This window comes from Manis javanica, chromosome 1, assembly GCF_040802235.1.
Source record: "Manis javanica isolate MJ-LG chromosome 1, MJ_LKY, whole genome shotgun sequence".
Taxonomy (NCBI): Eukaryota; Metazoa; Chordata; class Mammalia; order Pholidota; family Manidae; genus Manis; species Manis javanica.
Genome location: NC_133156.1, coordinates 33,173,944 through 33,193,580, shown reverse-complemented (window position 1 = coordinate 33,193,580; position 19,637 = coordinate 33,173,944).

Sequence of the window (19,637 nt, the reverse complement as noted above, 5' to 3'; positions counted from 1 at the left end):
CTGTAAACTTCTTTTTTGGATAGTATGCCTTTGGTGTGAAGGTTAAGGAAACTGATAAAACGTCTCTTTTTCCTTAAAATTACCTTAAAGTAGTATGCAGCCTGAAACTCTCTGGGCAATTCTGCAGCGAGAGGCAGCAGTCCTGAGTTCCCTTTATGCTCTGGCACCAGGCCCGAAATCATGGCATAGGAACACCTCACACAGCGAGTGCCATGGATACAAGAACTGCTCTTGCTGCCATCACGGATGACTGATGCACCCGATATTCCAAGCGCCCTGCTTTGTCCGAGGCATTTTCAGTGCATTATTTACTTTAATCCTCATAATCATTTTGTCAAGGAAGGTGGGTTTTATTCTCCCTATACAACCATGGAGGGAATCACACGCCCAGTAAGCTTAATTCGTTTCCTGAGCTGCCCTTGCATTAAGGAAGGGAAGTGCGCGATGTGAACCCAGTACTCTCCCTCTCTGTAAACTGTGGTCTTAGCCACTACATGTACTTCACTGCTGTTGAAAAGACATTTTTATATTTGATACTGATCACAATATTCAGGGCTGAAAGCATTGACAAGATGACGTTAGGGCGGTTTGATGGAAAAAGCCACTGGATATACCCAGTGTCTACCTGTCAAAAAATTACCCATACGAAATCTTTTCAGTGATTCCCTTCTTCAATATGAATTCAGAGGAGAGAGTTTTCGCTGAGATATCAAGTGCAGTAAGTCTGAACAGCAGTTGTACAAACTGCGTTTTTACACCCCTCAACTCTAAGAAGGAGACCTGCAAAACAGTTTTATGCTCACCAGCTCGGGGTGCTTTTGACTATATTTCAAGCGTTCAATCCATTATCCTTTTTCTGTCCACGCGTAGTTTGTAGACAGTTTTGTTTTATTCAGCTAGGAAAATCTACATTTGTGAAAAAACGGACAGATTATTTTTGTGTCCGAAATTCACCGGACAAATATCATTGCTTATAGTTTTCCTTTTGCATTAATAAGAGAATAATTCCTATTCGTGCTTCATGTATTGGGACGTCTTCTGACTCCAGGATTTCATAGAATAACAAATGGATTGTTGGGGGATATCTGAAGCTTCTATGAACAGTTTAATTCACTGAACATTCAGAACAATTGTGGGTGAGAAAAAGAAATATATCTTCCTCAATAAACTTTTCTGTTGAAAAAGGAAATGCAATTTATATCATTTGATTCCTATGCATTATGTCGTTCAGTAATTACAGAGAAAAATGAATTTGTTCTTTTTCTCGTAATCTCTAAGTCTTAGAGAGTACATGTTTCTTCAAAATAATCTTTCCTAAGATTTAAAAAAGCAGGTAAATACAAAAATGATGAATTTAAAGGAGAGCCAGGGTGACAAATCGAGCTTATGATACCGTTATAATCCTCCTTTTTACAGTAACTAATTCAAATCTTTAGCAGCAACACATTCATTTCCATTTACACTAAAGTGAGAGAGGAAAAACGTGGTTTCTGGAAACACATAAAACAGCATAAGGCTAGTGTATTATGGGACTCAGCCTGCTCAATGCCGTGCGTATTTAAGCAGCGAGAGCTGGTCACTCTCCGGAAGGAACTCAAAACGAATACAATGCTAGATGATAGCCCCAAGTAGTGGTGTGCAGCCACAGGAAAAGCATCCAAGTAAAAAAAATCTCCCAAAACAATTTTCAAATTGCTTTAAACTTCTTTTTTGGGACAGTGTGATTTTGGTGTGAAGGTAAAGGAATCTGATAAAATGACTCTTTTTCCTTAAAATTATCTTAAAGTAGTATGCAGCCTGAAACTCCCTGGGCACGTCTGCAGCGAGAGGCAGCAGTCCCGAGTGCCCTTTATGCTGTGCCACCAGGCCCGAAATCATGGCATAGGAACACCTCACACAACGGGTGCCGTGGATACCAGAACTGCTCTTGCTGCCATCACGGATGAATGAGGCACCCGACATTCCAAGAGCCATGCTTTGTCCGAGGCATTTTCAATGCATTATTTACTTGAATCCTCATAATCATTTTGTCAAGGAAGCTGGGTTTTACTCTCCCTATATTACCATGGAGAGTATCACACGCCCAGTAAGCTTAATTCGTTTCCTGAGCTGCCCTTGCATTAAGGAACGGAACTGCGCGATGTGAACCCAGTACTCTCCCTCTCTGTAACCTGTGGTCTTAGCCACTACATGTACTTCACTGCTGTTGAAAAGACATTTTTATATTTGATACTGATCACAATATTCAGGACTGAAAGCATAGTCATGATGACGTTATGGCAGGTTTGTGGACAAAGCCAATGCATATACCCGGTGTCTACAAGTCAAAAAATTACTAATACGAAATCTGTTCAGTGATTCCCTTCTTCAATATGAATTCAGAGGAGAGAGTTTTTGCTGAGATGTCAAATGCAGGCAGTTTGAACAGCAGTTGTACTTACTGCGTTTTTACACCCTACAACTCTAAGAAGGAAACCTGCAAAACAGTTTTATGCTCACCAGCTTGGGGTGCTTTTGATTAAATTTCAAGCGTTCAATCCATTAACCTTTTTTGTCCACGCGTAATTTGTACACAGTTTTGTTTTATTCAGCTAGGAAAATCTACATTTGTCAAAAAACGGACAGATGATTTTGGTGTCCAAAATTCACCGGACAAATATCATTGTTTATAATTTTCATTTGGCATTAATAAAAGAATAATTTCTATGTGCGTTTCGTGAATTGGGACGTCTTCTGACTCCAGGGTTTCATAGAATGACAAATGGATTGTTGGGGGAAATCTGAAGCTTGTATTAAAAGTTTAATTCACTGAACATTCAGAACAATTGTGGGTGAGAAAAAGAAATATATCTTCCTCAATAAACTTTTCTTTTGAAAAAGGAAAAACAAATTATATCATTTGAATAATATGCTTTATGTCGTTCAGTAATTACACGGAAAAAGGAATTTGTTCATTTTCTCTTAATCTCTAAGGCTTAGAGAGTACATGTTTCTTGTATATAATCTTTCCTAACATTTAAAGAAGCAGTTAAATAGAAGAATGATGAATGAAAGGAGAGCCATGGTGACAAATCGAGCTTTTGATACCGTTATAATCCTCCTTTTTACAGTAACTCATTCAAATCTTTAGCAGCAACACATTCATTTACATATATACTAAAATGAGAGAGGGAAAACGTGGTTTCTGGAAACACATAAAACAGCATAAGGCTAGTGTATTATGGGACTCAGCCTGCTTAATGCGCATTTAAGCAGCGAGAGCTGGTCACTCTCCGGAAGGACCTCAAAACGAATACAATGCTACACGACTTTATTGATAGCCCCAAGTAGTATGTCCAGCCACAGGAAAAGCATCCCAGTAAATTAAATCTTCCAAAACAATTTTCAAATTGCTGTAAACTTCTTTTTTGGATAGTATGCCTTTGGTGTGAAGGTTAAGGAAACTGATAAAACGTCTCTTTTTCCTTAAAATTACCTTAAAGTAGTATGCAGCCTGAAACTCTCTGGGCAATTCTGCAGCGAGAGGCAGCAGTCCTGAGTTCCCTTTATGCTCTGGCACCAGGCCCGAAATCATGGCATAGGAACACCTCACACAGCGAGTGCCATGGATACAAGAACTGCTCTTGCTGCCATCACGGATGACTGATGCACCCGATATTCCAAGCGCCCTGCTTTGTCCGAGGCATTTTCAGTGCATTATTTACTTTAATCCTCATAATCATTTTGTCAAGGAAGGTGGGTTTTATTCTCCCTATACAACCATGGAGGGAATCACACGCCCAGTAAGCTTAATTCGTTTCCTGAGCTGCCCTTGCATTAAGGAAGGGAAGTGCGCGATGTGAACCCAGTACTCTCCCTCTCTGTAAACTGTGGTCTTAGCCACTACATGTACTTCACTGCTGTTGAAAAGACATTTTTATATTTGATACTGATCACAATATTCAGGGCTGAAAGCATTGACAAGATGACGTTAGGGCGGTTTGATGGAAAAAGCCACTGGATATACCCAGTGTCTACCTGTCAAAAAATTACCCATACGAAATCTTTTCAGTGATTCCCTTCTTCAATATGAATTCAGAGGAGAGAGTTTTCGCTGAGATATCAAGTGCAGTAAGTCTGAACAGCAGTTGTACAAACTGCGTTTTTACACCCCTCAACTCTAAGAAGGAGACCTGCAAAACAGTTTTATGCTCACCAGCTCGGGGTGCTTTTGACTATATTTCAAGCGTTCAATCCATTATCCTTTTTCTGTCCACGCGTAGTTTGTAGACAGTTTTGTTTTATTCAGCTAGGAAAATCTACATTTGTGAAAAAACGGACAGATTATTTTTGTGTCCGAAATTCACCGGACAAATATCATTGCTTATAGTTTTCCTTTTGCCATTAATAAGAGAATAATTTCTATGCGTGCTTCATATATTCGGGCGTCTTCTGACTCCAGGATTTCATAGAATAACAAATGGATTGTTGGGGGATATCTGAATCTTCTATGAACAGTTTAATTCACTGAACATTCAGAACAATTGTGGGTGAGAAAAAGAAATATATCTTCCTCAATAAACTTTTCTTTTGAAAAAGGAAATGCAATTTATATCATTTGATTCCTATGCATTATGTCGTTCAGTAATTACAGAGAAAAATGAATTTGTTCTTTTTCTCGTAATCTCTAAGTCTTAGAGAGTACATGTTTCTTCAAAATAATCTTTCCTAAGATTTAAAAAAGCAGGTAAATACAAAAATGATGAATTAAAGGAGAGCCAGGGTGACAAATCGAGCTTATGGTACCGTTATAATCCTCCTTTTTACAGTAACTAATTCAAATCTTTAGCAGCAACACATTCATTTCCGTTTACACTAAAGTGAGAGAGGAAAAACGTGGTTTCTGGAAACACATAAAACAGCATAAGGCTAGTGTATTATGGGACTCAGCCTGCTCTATGCGTGCGTATTTAAGCAGCGAGAGCTGGTCACTCTCCGTAAGGAACTCAAAACGAATACAATGCTAGATAATAGCCCCAAGGAGTATGTGCAGCCACAGGAAAATCATCCCAGTAAATTAAATCTTCCAAAACAATTTTCAAATTGCTTTAAACTTCTTTTTTGGGACAGTGTGATTTTGGTGTGAAGGTAAAGGAATCTGATAAAATGAGTCTTTTTCCTTAAAATTATCTTAAAGTAGTATGCAGCCTGAAACTCCCTGGGCACGTCTGCAGCGAGAGGCAGCAGTCCCGAGTGCCCTTTATGCTGTGCCACCAGGCCCGAAATCATGGCATAGGAACACCTCACACAACGGGTGCCGTGGATACCAGAACTGCTCTTGCTGCCATCACGGATGAATGAGGCACCCGACATTCCAAGAGCCATGCTTTGTCCGAGGCATTTTCAATGCATTATTTACTTGAATCCTCATAATCATTTTGTCAAGGAAGCTGGGTTTTACTCTCCCTATACTACCATGGAGGGTATCACACGCCCAGTAAGCTTAATTCGTTTCCTGAGCTGCCCTTGCATTAAGGAACGGAACTGCGCGATGTGAACCCAGTACTCTCCCTCTCTGTAACCTGTGGTCTTAGCCACTACATGTACTTCACTGCTGTTGAAAAGACATTTTTATATTTGATACTGATCACAATATTCAGGACTGAAAGCATAGTCATGATGACGTTATGGCAGGTTTGTGGACAAAGCCAATGCATATACCCGGTGTCTACAAGTCAAAAAATTACTAATACGAAATCTGTTCAGTGATTCCCTTCTTCAATATGAATTCAGAGGAGAGAGTTTTTGCTGAGATGTCAAATGCAGGCAGTTTGAACAGCAGTTGTACTTACTGCGTTTTTACACCCTACAACTCTAAGAAGGAAACCTGCAAAACAGTTTTATGCTCACCAGCTTGGGGTGCTTTTGATTAAATTTCAAGCGTTCAATCCATTAACCTTTTTTGTCCACGCGTAATTTGTACACAGTTTTGTTTTATTCAGCTAGGAAAATCTACATTTGTCAAAAAACGGACAGATGATTTTGGTGTCCAAAATTCACCGGACAAATATCATTGTTTATAATTTTCATTTGGCATTAATAAAAGAATAATTTCTATGTGCGTTTCGTGAATTGGGACGTCTTCTGACTCCAGGGTTTCATAGAATGACAAATGGATTGTTGGGGGAAATCTGAAGCTTGTATTAAAAGTTTAATTCACTGAACATTCAGAACAATTGTGGGTGAGACAAAGAAATATATCTTCCTCAATAAACTTTTCTTTTGAAAAAGGAAAAACAAATTATATCATTTGAATAATATGCTTTATGTCGTTCAGTAATTACACGGAAAAAGGAATTTGTTCTTTTTCTCTTAATCCCTAAGGCTTAGAGAGTACATGTTTCTTGTATATAATCTTTCCTAACATTTAAAGAAGCAGCTAAATAGAAGAATGATGAGTGAAAGGAGAGCCATGGTGACAAATCGAGCTTTTGATACCGTTATAATCCTCCTTTTTACAGTAACTCATTCAAATCTTTAGCAGCAACACATTCATTTCCATATATACTAAAATGAGAGAGGGAAAACGTGGTTTCTGGAAACACATAAAACAGCATAAGGCTAGTGTATTATGGGACTCAGCCTGCTTAATGCGCATTTAAGCAGCGAGAGCTGGTCACTCTCCGGAAGGACCTCAAAACAAATACAATGCTACACGACTTTATTGATAGCCCCAAGTAGTATGTCCAGCCACAGGAAAAGCATCCCAGTAAATTAAATCTTCCAAAACAATTTTCAAATTGCTGTAAACTTCTTTTTTGGATAGTATGCCTTTGGTGTGAAGGTTAAGGAAACTGATAAAACGTCTCTTTTTCCTTAAAATTACCTTAAAGTAGTATGCAGCCTGAAACTCTCTGGGCAATTCTGCAGCGAGAGGCAGCAGTCCTGAGTTCCCTTTATGCTCTGGCACCAGGCCCGAAATCATGGCATAGGAACACCTCACACAGCGAGTGCCATGGATACAAGAACTGCTCTTGCTGCCATGACGGATGACTGATGCACCCGATATTCCAAGCGCCCTGCTTTGTCCGAGGCATTTTCAGTGCATTATTTACTTTAATCCTCATAATCATTTTGTCAAGGAAGGTGGGTTTTATTCTCCCTATACTACCATGGAGGGAATCACACGCCCAGTAAGCTTAATTCGTTTCCTGAGCTTCCCTTGCATTAAGGACGGGAAGTGCGCGATGTGAACCCAGTACTCTCCCTCTCTGTAAACTGTGGTCTTAGCCACTACATGTACTTCACTGCTGTTGAAAAGACATTTTTATATTTGATACTGATCACAATATTCAGGGCTGAAAGCATTGACAAGATGACGTTAGGGCAGTTTGATGGAAAAAGCCACTGCATATACCCAGTGTCTACCTGTCAAAAAATTACCCATACGAAATCTTTTCAGTGATTCCCTTCTTCAATATGAATTCAGAGGAGAGAGTTTTCGCTGAGATATCAAGTGCAGTAAGACTGAACAGCAGTTGTACAAACTGCGTTTTTACACCCCTCAACTCTAAGAAGGAGACCTGCAAAACAGTTTTATGCTCACCAGCTCGGGGTGCTTTTGACTATATTTCAAGCGTTCAATCCATTATCCTTTTTCTGTCCACGCGTAATTTGTAGACAGCTTTTGTTTTATTCAGCTAGGAAAATCTACATTTGTGAAAAAACGGACAGATTATTTTTGTGTCCGAAATTCACCGGACAAATATCATTGCTTATAGTTTTCCTTTTGCATTAATAAGAGAATAATTCCTATGCGTGCTTCATGTATTGGGACGTCTTCTGACTCCAGGATTTCATAGAATAACAAATGGATTGTTGGGGGATATCTGAAGCTTCTATGAACAGTTTAATTCACTGAACATTCAGAACAATTGTGGGTGAGAAAAAGAAATATATCTTCCTCAATAAACTTTTCTGTTGAAAAAGGAAATGCAATTTATATCATTTGATTCCTATGCATTATGTCGTTCAGTAATTACAGAGAAAAATGAATTTGTTCTTTTTCTCGTAATCTCTAAGTCTTAGAGAGTACATGTTTCTTCAAAATAATCTTTCCTAAGATTTAAAAAAGGAGGTAAATACAAAAATGAAGAATTAAAGGAGAGCCAGGGTGACAAATCGAGCTTATGATACCGTTATAATCCTCCTTTTTACAGTAACTTATTCAAATCTTTAGCAGCAACACATTCATTTCCATTTACACTAAAGTGAGAGAGGAAAAACGTGGTTTCTGGAAACACATAAAACAGCATAAGGCTAGTGTATTATGGGACTCAGCCTGCTCAATGCGTGCGTATTTAAGCAGCGAGAGCTGGTCACTCTCCGGAAGGAACTCAAAACGAATACAATGCTAGATGATAGCCCCAAGTAGTGTGTGCAGCCACAGGAAAAGCATCCAAGTAAAAAAAATCTCCCAAAACAATTTTCAAATTGCTTTAAACTTCTTTTTTGGGACAGTGTGATTTTGGTGTGAAGGTAAAGGAATCTGATAAAATGACTCTTTTTCCTTAAAATTATCTTAAAGTAGTATGCAGCCTGAAACTCCCTGGGCACGTCTGCAGCGAGAGGCAGCAGTCCCGAGTGCCCTTTATGCTGTGCCACCAGGCCCGAAATCATGGCATAGGAACACCTCACACAACGGGTGCCGTGGATACCAGAACTGCTCTTGCTGCCATCACGGATGAATGAGGCACCCGACATTCCAAGAGCCATGCTTTGTCCGAGGCATTTTCAATGCATTATTTACTTGAATCCTCATAATCATTTTGTCAAGGAAGCTGGGTTTTACTCTCCCTATATTACCATGGAGGGTATCACACGCCCAGTAAGCTTAATTCGTTTCCTGAGCTGCCCTTGCATTAAGGAACGGAACTGCGCGATGTGAACCCAGTACTCTCCCTCTCTGTAACCTGTGGTCTTAGCCACTACATGTACTTCACTGCTGTTGAAAAGACATTTTTATATTTGATACTGATCACAATATTCAGGACTGAAAGCATAGTCATGATGACGTTATGGCAGGTTTGTGGACAAAGCCAATGCATATACCCGGTGTCTACAAGTCAAAAAATTACTAATACGAAATCTGTTCAGTGATTCCCTTCTTCAATATGAATTCAGAGGAGAGAGTTTTTGCTGAGATGTCAAATGCAGGCAGTTTGAACAGCAGTTGTACTTACTGCGTTTTTACACCCTACAACTCTAAGAAGGAAACCTGCAAAACAGTTTTATGCTCACCAGCTTGGGGTGCTTTTGATTAAATTTCAAGCGTTCAATCCAGTAACCTTTTTTGTCCACGCGTAATTTGTACACAGTTTTGTTTTATTCAGCTAGGAAAATCTACATTTGTCAAAAAACGGACAGATGATTTTGGTGTCCAAAATTCACCGGACAAATATCATTGTTTATAATTTTCATTTGGCATTAATAAAAGAATAATTTCTATGTGCGTTTCGTGAATTGGGACGTCTTCTGACTCCAGGGTTTCATAGAATGACAAATGGATTGTTGGGGGAAATCTGAAGCTTGTATTAAAAGTTTAATTCACTGAACATTCAGAACAATTGTGGGTGAGACAAAGAAATATATCTTCCTCAATAAACTTTTCTTTTGAAAAAGGAAAAACAAATTATATCATTTGAATAATATGCTTTATGTCGTTCAGTAATTACACGGAAAAAGGAATTTGTTCATTTTCTCTTAATCTCTAAGGCTTAGAGAGTACATGTTTCTTGTATATAATCTTTCCTAACATTTAAAGAAGCAGTTAAATAGAAGAATGATGAATGAAAGGAGAGCCATGGTGACAAATCGAGCTTTTGATACCGTTATAATCCTCCTTTTTACAGAAACTAATTCAAATCTTTAGCAGCAACACATTCATTTCCATATATACTAAAATGAGAGAGGGAAAACGTGGTTTCTGGAAACACATAAAACAGCATAAGGCTAGTGTATTATGGGACTCAGCCTGCTTAATGCGCATTTAAGCAGCGAGAGCTGGTCACTCTCCGGAAGGACCTCAAAACGAATACAATGCTACACGACTTTATTGATAGCCCCAAGTAGTATGTCCAGCCACAGGAAAAGCATCCCAGTAAATTAAATCTTCCAAAACAATTTTCAAATTGCTGTAAACTTCTTTTTGTGGATAGTATGCCTTTGGTGTGAAGGTTAAGGAAACTGATAAAACGTCTCTTTTTCCTTAAAATTACCTTAAAGTAGTATGCAGCCTGAAACTCTCTGGGCAATTCTGCAGCGAGAGGCAGCAGTCCTGAGTTCCCTTTATGCTCTGGCACCAGGCCCGAAATCATGGCATAGGAACACCTCACACAGCGAGTGCCATGGATACAAGAACTGCTCTTGCTGCCATCACGGATGACTGATGCACCCGATATTCCAAGCGCCCTGCTTTGTCCGAGGCATTTTCAGTGCATTATTTACTTTAATCCTCAGAATCATTTTGTCAAGGAAGGTGGGTTTTATTCTCCCTATACTACCATGGAGGGAATCACACGCCCAGTAAGCTTAATTCGTTTCCTGAGCTGCCCTTGCATTAAGGAAGGGAAGTGCGCGATGTGAACCCAGTACTCTCCCTCTCTGTAAACTGTGGTCTTAGCCACTACATGTACTTCACTGCTGTTGAAAAGACATTTTTATATTTGATACTGATCACAATATTCAGGGCTGAAAGCATTGACAAGATGACGTTAGGGCGGTTTGATGGAAAAAGCCACTGGATATACCCAGTGTCTACCTGTCAAAAAATTACCCATACGAAATCTTTTCAGTGATTCCCTTCTTCAATATGAATTCAGAGGAGAGAGTTTTCGCTGAGATATCAAGTGCAGTAAGTCTGAACAGCAGTTGTACAAACTGCGTTTTTACACCCCTCAACTCTAAGAAGGAGACCTGCAAAACAGTTTTATGCTCACCAGCTCGGGGTGCTTTTGACTATATTTCAAGCGTTCAATCCATTATCCTTTTTCTGTCCACGCGTAGTTTGTAGACAGTTTTGTTTTATTCAGCTAGGAAAATCTACATTTGTGAAAAAACGGACAGATTATTTTTGTGTCCGAAATTCACCGGACAAATATCATTGCTTATAGTTTTCCTTTTGCATTAATAAGAGAATAATTCCTATGCGTGCTTCATGTATTGGGACGTCTTCTGACTCCAGGATTTCATAGAATAACAAATGGATTGTTGGGGGATATCTGAAGCTTCTATGAACAGTTTAATTCACTGAACATTCAGAACAATTGTGGGTGAGAAAAAGAAATATATCTTCCTCAATAAACTTTTCTTTTGAAAAAGGAAATGCAATTTATATCATTTGATTCCTATGCATTATGTCGTTCAGTAATTACAGAGAAAAATGAATTTGTTCTTTTTCTCGTAATCTCTAAGTCTTAGAGAGTACATGTTTCTTCAAAATAATCTTTCCTAAGATTTAAAAAAGCAGGTAAATACAAAAATGATGAATTAAAGGAGAGCCAGGGTGACAAATCGAGCTTATGATACCGTTATAATCCTCCTTTTTACAGTAACTAATTCAAATCTTTAGCAGCAACACATTCATTTCCATTTACACTAAAGTGAGAGAGGAAAAACGTGGTTTCTGGAAACACATAAAACAGCATAAGGCTAGTGTATTATGGGACTCAGCCTGCTCAATGCGTGCGTATTTAAGCAGCGAGAGCTGGTCACTCTCCGGAAGGAACTCAAAACGAATACAATGCTAGATGATAGCCCCAAGTAGTGTGTGCAGCCACAGGAAAAGCATCCAAGTAAAAAAAATCTCCCAAAACAATTTTCAAATTGCTTTAAACTTCTTTTTTGGGACAGTGTGATTTTGGTGTGAAGGTAAAGGAATCTGATAAAATGAGTCTTTTTCCTTAAAATTATCTTAAAGTAGTATGCAGCCTGAAACTCCCTGGGCACGTCTGCAGCGAGAGGCAGCAGTCCCGAGTGCCCTTTATGCTGTGCCACCAGGCCCGAAATCATGGCATAGGAACACCTCACACAACGGGTGCCGTGGATACCAGAACTGCTCTTGCTGCCATCACGGATGAATGAGGCACCCGACATTCCAAGAGCCATGCTTTGTCCGAGGCATTTTCAATGCATTATTTACTTGAATCCTCATAATCATTTTGTCAAGGAAGCTGGGTTTTACTCTCCCTATATTACCATGGAGGGTATCACACGCCCAGTAAGCTTAATTCGTTTCCTGAGCTGCCCTTGCATTAAGGAACGGAACTGCGCGATGTGAACCCAGTACTCTCCCTCTCTGTAACCTGTGGTCTTAGCCACTACATGTACTTCACTGCTGTTGAAAAGACATTTTTATATTTGATACTGATCACAATATTCAGGACTGAAAGCATAGTCATGATGACGTTATGGCAGGTTTGTGGACAAAGCCAATGCATATACCCGGTGTCTACAAGTCAAAAAATTACTAATACGAAATCTGTTCAGTGATTCCCTTCTTCAATATGAATTCAGAGGAGAGAGTTTTTGCTGAGATGTCAAATGCAGGCAGTTTGAACAGCAGTTGTACTTACTGCGTTTTTACACCCTACAACTCTAAGAAGGAAACCTGCAAAACAGTTTTATGCTCACCAGCTTGGGGTGCTTTTGATTAAATTTCAAGCGTTCAATCCATTAACCTTTTTTGTCCACGCGTAATTTGTACACAGTTTTGTTTTATTCAGCTAGGAAAATCTACATTTGTCAAAAAACGGACAGATGATTTTGGTGTCCAAAATTCACCGGACAAATATCATTGTTTATAATTTTCATTTGGCATTAATAAAAGAATAATTTCTATGTGCGTTTCGTGAATTGGGACGTCTTCTGACTCCAGGGTTTCATAGAATGACAAATGGATTGTTGGGGGAAATCTGAAGCTTGTATTAAAAGTTTAATTCACTGAACATTCAGAACAATTGTGGGTGAGACAAAGAAATATATCTTCCTCAATAAACTTTTCTTTTGAAAAAGGAAAAACAAATTATATCATTTGAATAATATGCTTTATGTCGTTCAGTAATTACACGGAAAAAGGAATTTGTTCTTTTTCTCTTAATCTCTAAGGCTTAGAGAGTACATGTTTCTTGTATATAATCTTTCCTAACATTTAAAGAAGCAGTTAAATAGAAGAATGATGAATGAAAGGAGAGCCATGGTGACAAATCGAGCTTTTGATACCGTTATAATCCTCCTTTTTACAGTAACTCATTCAAATCTTTAGCAGCAACACATTCATTTCCATATATACTAAAATGAGAGAGGGAAAACGTGGTTTCTGGAAACACATAAAACAGCATAAGGCTAGTGTATTATGGGACTCAGCCTGCTTAATGCGCATTTAAGCAGCGAGAGCTGGTCACTCTCCGGAAGGACCTCAAAACAAATACAATGCTACACGACTTTATTGATAGCCCCAAGTAGTATGTCCAGCCACAGGAAAAGCATCCCAGTAAATTAAATCTTCCAAAACAATTTTCAAATTGCTGTAAACTTCTTTTTTGGATAGTATGCCTTTGGTGTGAAGGTTAAGGAAACTGATAAAACGTCTCTTTTTCCTTAAAATTACCTTAAAGTAGTATGCAGCCTGAAACTCTCTGGGCAATTCTGCAGCGAGAGGCAGCAGTCCTGAGTTCCCTTTATGCTCTGGCACCAGGCCCGAAATCATGGCATAGGAACACCTCACACAGCGAGTGCCATGGATACAAGAACTGCTCTTGCTGCCATCACGGATGACTGATGCACCCGATATTGCAAGCGCCCTGCTTTGTCCGAGGCATTTTCAGTGCATTATTTACTTTAATCCTCATAATCATTTTGTCAAGGAAGGTGGGTTTTATTCTCCCTATACTACCATGGAGGGAATCACACGCCCAGTAAGCTTAATTCGTTTCCTGAGCTGCCCTTGCATTAAGGACGGGAAGTGCGCGATGTGAACCCAGTACTCTCCCTCTCTGTAAACTGTGGTCTTAGCCACTACATGTACTTCACTGCTGTTGAAAAGACATTTTTATATTTGATACTGATCACAATATTCAGGGCTGAAAGCATTGACAAGATGACGTTAGGGCAGTTTGATGGAAAAAGCCACTGCATATACCCAGTGTCTACCTGTCAAAAATTACCCATACGAAATCTTTTCAGTGATTCCCTTCTTCAATATGAATTCAGAGGAGAGAGTTTTCGCTGAGATATCAAGTGCAGTAAGTCTGAACAGCAGTTGTACAAACTGCGTTTTTACACCCCTCAACTCTAAGAAGGAGACCTGCAAAACAGTTTTATGCTCACCAGCTCGGGGTGCTTTTGACTATATTTCAAGCGTTCAATCCATTATCCTTTTTCTGTCCACGCGTAATTTGTAGACAGCTTTAGTTTTATTCAGCTAGGAAAATCTACATTTGTGAAAAAACGGACAGATTATTTTTGTGTCCGAAATTCACCGGACAAATATCATTGCTTATAGTTTTCCTTTTGCATTAATAAGAGAATAATTCCTATGCGTGCTTCATGTATTGGGACGTCTTCTGACTCCAGGATTTCATAGAATAACAAATGGATTGTTGGGGGATATCTGAAGCTTCTATGAACAGTTTAATTCACTGAACATTCAGAACAATTGTGGATGAGAAAAAGAAATATATCTTCCTCAATAAACTTTTCTTTTGAAAAAGGAAATGCAATTTATATCATTTGATTCCTATGCATTATGTCGTTCAGTAATTACAGAGAAAAATGAATTTGTTCTTTTTCTCGTAATCTCTAAGTCTTAGAGAGTACATGTTTCTTCAAAATAATCTTTCCTAAGATTTAAAAAAGTAGGTAAATACAAAAATGATGAATTAAAGGAGAGCCAGGGTGACAAATCGAGCTTATGATACCGTTATAATCCTCCTTTTTACAGTAACTAATTCAAATCTTTAGCAGCAACACATTCATTTCCATTTACACTAAAGTGAGAGAGGAAAAACGTGGTTTCTGGAAACACATAAAACAGCATAAGGCTAGTGTATTATGGGACTCAGCCTGCTCAATGCGTGCGTATTTAAGCAGCGAGAGCTGGTCACTCTCCGGAAGGAACTCAAAACGAATACAATGCTAGATGATAGCCCCAAGTAGTGTGTGCAGCCACAGGAAAAGCATCCAAGTAAAAAAAATCTCCCAAAACAATTTTCAAATTGCTTTAAACTTCTTTTTTGGGACAGTGTGATTTTGGTGTGAAGGTAAAGGAATCTGATAAAATGACTCTTTTTCCTTAAAATTATCTTAAAGTAGTATGCAGCCTGAAACTCCCTGGGCACGTCTGCAGCGAGAGGCAGCAGTCCCGAGTGCCCTTTATGCTGTGCCACCAGGCCCGAAATCATGGCATAGGAACACCTCACATAACGGGTGCCGTGGATACCAGAACTGCTCTTGCTGCCATCACGGATGAATGAGGCACCCGACATTCCAAGAGCCATGCTTTGTCCGAGGCATTTTCAATGCATTATTTACTTGAATCCTCATAATCATTTTGTCAAGGAAGCTGGGTTTTACTCTCCCTATATTACCATGGAGGGTATCACACGCCCAGTAAGCTTAATTCGTTTCCTGAGCTGCCCTTGCATTAAGGAACGGAACTGCGCGATGTGAACCCAGTACTCTCCCTCTCTGTAACCTGTGGTCTTAGCCACTACATGTACTTCACTGCTGTTGAAAAGACATTTTTATATTTGATACTGATCACAATATTCAGGACTGAAAGCATAGTCATGATGACGTTATGGCAGGTTTGTGGACAAAGCCAATGCATATACCCGGTGTCTACAAGTCAAAAAATTACTAATACGAAATCTGTTCAGTGATTCCCTTCTTCAATATGAATTCAGAGGAGAGAGTTTTTGCTGAGATGTCAAATGCAGGCAGTTTGAACAGCAGTTGTACTTACTGCGTTTTTACACCCTACAACTCTAAGAAGGAAACCTGCAAAACAGTTTTATGCTCACCAGCTTGGGGTGCTTTTGATTAAATTTCAAGCGTTCAATCCAGTAACCTTTTTTGTCCACGCGTAATTTGTACACAGTTTTGTTTTATTCAGCTAGGAAAATCTACATTTGTCAAAAAACGGACAGATGATTTTGGTGTCCAAAATTCACCGGACAAATATCATTGTTTATAATTTTCATTTGGCATTAATAAAAGAATAATTTCTATGTGCGTTTCGTGAATTGGGACGTCTTCTGACTCCAGGGTTTCATAGAATGACAAATGGATTGTTGGGGGAAATCTGAAGCTTGTATTAAAAGTTTAATTCACTGAACATTCAGAACAATTGTGGGTGAGACAAAGAAATATATCTTCCTCAATAAACTTTTCTTTTGAAAAAGGAAAAACAAATTATATCATTTGAATAATATGCTTTATGTCGTTCAGTAATTACACGGAAAAAGGAATTTGTTCATTTTCTCTTAATCTCTAAGGCTTAGAGAGTACATGTTTCTTGTATATAATCTTTCCTAACATTTAAAGAAGCAGTTAAATAGAAGAATGATGAATGAAAGGAGAGCCATGGTGACAAATCGAGCTTTTGATACCGTTATAATCCTCCTTTTTACAGAAACTAATTCAAATCTTTAGCAGCAACACATTCATTTCCATATATACTAAAATGAGAGAGGGAAAACGTGGTTTCTGGAAACACATAAAACAGCATAAGGCTAGTGTATTATGGGACTCAGCCTGCTTAATGCGCATTTAAGCAGCGAGAGCTGGTCACTCTCCGGAAGGACCTCAAAACAAATACAATGCTACACGACTTTATTGATAGCCCCAAGTAGTATGTCCAGCCACAGGAAAAGCATCCCAGTAAATTAAATCTTCCAAAACAATTTTCAAATTGCTGTAAACTTCTTTTTTGGATAGTATGCCTTTGGTGTGAAGGTTAAGGAAACTGATAAAACGTCTCTTTTTCCTTAAAATTACCTTAAAGTAGTATGCAGCCTGAAACTCTCTGGGCAATTCTGCAGCGAGAGGCAGCAGTCCTGAGTTCCCTTTATGCTCTGGCACCAGGCCCGAAATCATGGCATAGGAACACCTCACACAGCGAGTGCCATGGATACAAGAACTGCTCTTGCTGCCATCACGGATGACTGATGCACCCGATATTCCAAGCGCCCTGCTTTGTCCGAGGCATTTTCAGTGCATTATTTACTTTAATCCTCATAATCATTTTGTCAAGGAAGGTGGGTTTTATTCTCCCTATACTACCATGGAGGGAATCACACGCCCAGTAAGCTTAATTCGTTTCCTGAGCTGCCCTTGCATTAAGGACGGGAAGTGCGCGATGTGAACCCAGTACTCTCCCTCTCTGTAAACTGTGGTCTTAGCCACTACATGTACTTCACTGCTGATGAAAAGACATTTTTATATTTGATACTGATCACAATATTCAGGGCTGAAAGCATTGACAAGATGACGTTAGGGCAGTTTGATGGAAAAAGCCACTGCATATACCCAGTGTCTACCTGTCAAAAATTACCCATACGAAATCTTTTCAGTGATTCCCTTCTTCAATATGAATTCAGAGGAGAGAGTTTTCGCTGAGATATCAAGTGCAGTAAGTCTGAACAGCAGTTGTACAAACTGCGTTTTTACACCCCTCAACTCTAAGAAGGAGACCTGCAAAACAGTTTTATGCTCACCAGCTCGGGGTGCTTTTGACTATATTTCAAGCGTTCAATCCATTATCCTTTTTCTGTCCACGCGTAATTTGTAGACAGCTTTTGTTTTATTCAGCTAGGAAAATCTACATTTGTGAAAAAACGGACAGATTATTTTTGTGTCCGAAATTCACCGGACAAATATCATTGCTTATAGTTTTCCTTTTGCATTAATAAGAGAATAATTCCTATGCGTGCTTCATGTATTGGGACGTCTTCTGACTCCAGGATTTCATAGAATAACAAATGGATTGTTGGGGGATATCTGAAGCTTCTATGAACAGTTTAATTCACTGAACATTCAGAACAATTGTGGGTGAGAAAAAGAAATATATCTTCCTCAATAAACTTTTCTTTTGAAAAAGGAAATGCAATTTATATCATTTGATTCCTATGCATTATGTCGTTCAGTAATTACAGAGAAAAATGAATTTGTTCTTTTTCTCGTAATCTCTAAGTCTTAGAGAGTACATGTTTCTTCAAAATAATCTTTCCTAAGATTTAAAAAAGCAGGTAAATACAAAAATGATGAATTAAAGGAGAGCCAGGGTGACAAATCGAGCTTATGATACCGTTATAATCCTCCTTTTTACAGTAACTAATTCAAATCTTTAGCAGCAACACATTCATTTCCATTTACACTAAAGTGAGAGAGGAAAAACGTGGTTTCTGGAAACACATAAAACAGCATAAGGCTAGTGTATTATGGGACTCAGCCTGCTCAATGCGTGCGTATTTAAGCAGCGAGAGCTGGTCACTCTCCGGAAGGAACTCAAAACGAATACAATGCTAGATGATAGCCCCAAGTAGTGTGTGCAGCCACAGGAAAAGCATCCAAGTAAAAAAAATCTCCCAAAACAATTTTCAAATTGCTTTAAACTTCTTTTTTGGGACAGTGTGATTTTGGTGTGAAGGTAAAGGAATCTGATAAAATGAGTCTTTTTCCTTAAAATTATCTTAAAGTAGTATGCAGCCTGAAACTCCCTGGGCACGTCTGCAGCGAGAGGCAGCAGTCCCGAGTGCCCTTTATGCTGTGCCACCAGGCCCGAAATCATGGCATAGGAACACCTCACACAACGGGTGCCGTGGATACCAGAACTGCTCTTGCTGCCATCACGGATGAATGAGGCACCCGACATTCCAAGAGCCATGCTTTGTCCGAGGCATTTTCAATGCATTATTTACTTGAATCCTCATAATCATTTTGTCAAGGAAGCTGGGTTTTACTCTCCCTATATTACCATGGAGGGTATCACACGCCCAGTAAGCTTAATTCGTTTCCTGAGCTGCCCTTGCATTAAGGAACGGAACTGCGCGATGTGAACCCAGTACTCTCCCTCTCTGTAACCTGTGGTCTTAGCCACTACATGTACTTCACTGCTGTTGAAAAGACATTTTTATATTTGATACTGATCACAATATTCAGGACTGAAAGCATAGTCATGATGACGTTATGGCAGGTTTGTGGACAAAGCCAATGCATATACCCGGTGTCTACAAGTCAAAAAATTACTAATACGAAATCTGTTCAGTGATTCCCTTCTTCAATATGAATTCAGAGGAGAGAGTTTTTGCTGAGATGTCAAATGCAGGCAGTTTGAACAGCAGTTGTACTTACTGCGTTTTTACACCCTACAACTCTAAGAAGGAAACCTGCAAAACAGTTTTATGCTCACCAGCTTGGGGTGCTTTTGATTAAATTTCAAGCGTTCAATCCAGTAACCTTTTTTGTCCACGCGTAATTTGTACACAGTTTTGTTTTATTCAGCTAGGAAAATCTACATTTGTCAAAAAACGGACAGATGATTTTGGTGTCCAAAATTCACCGGACAAATATCATTGTTTATAATTTTCATTTGGCATTAA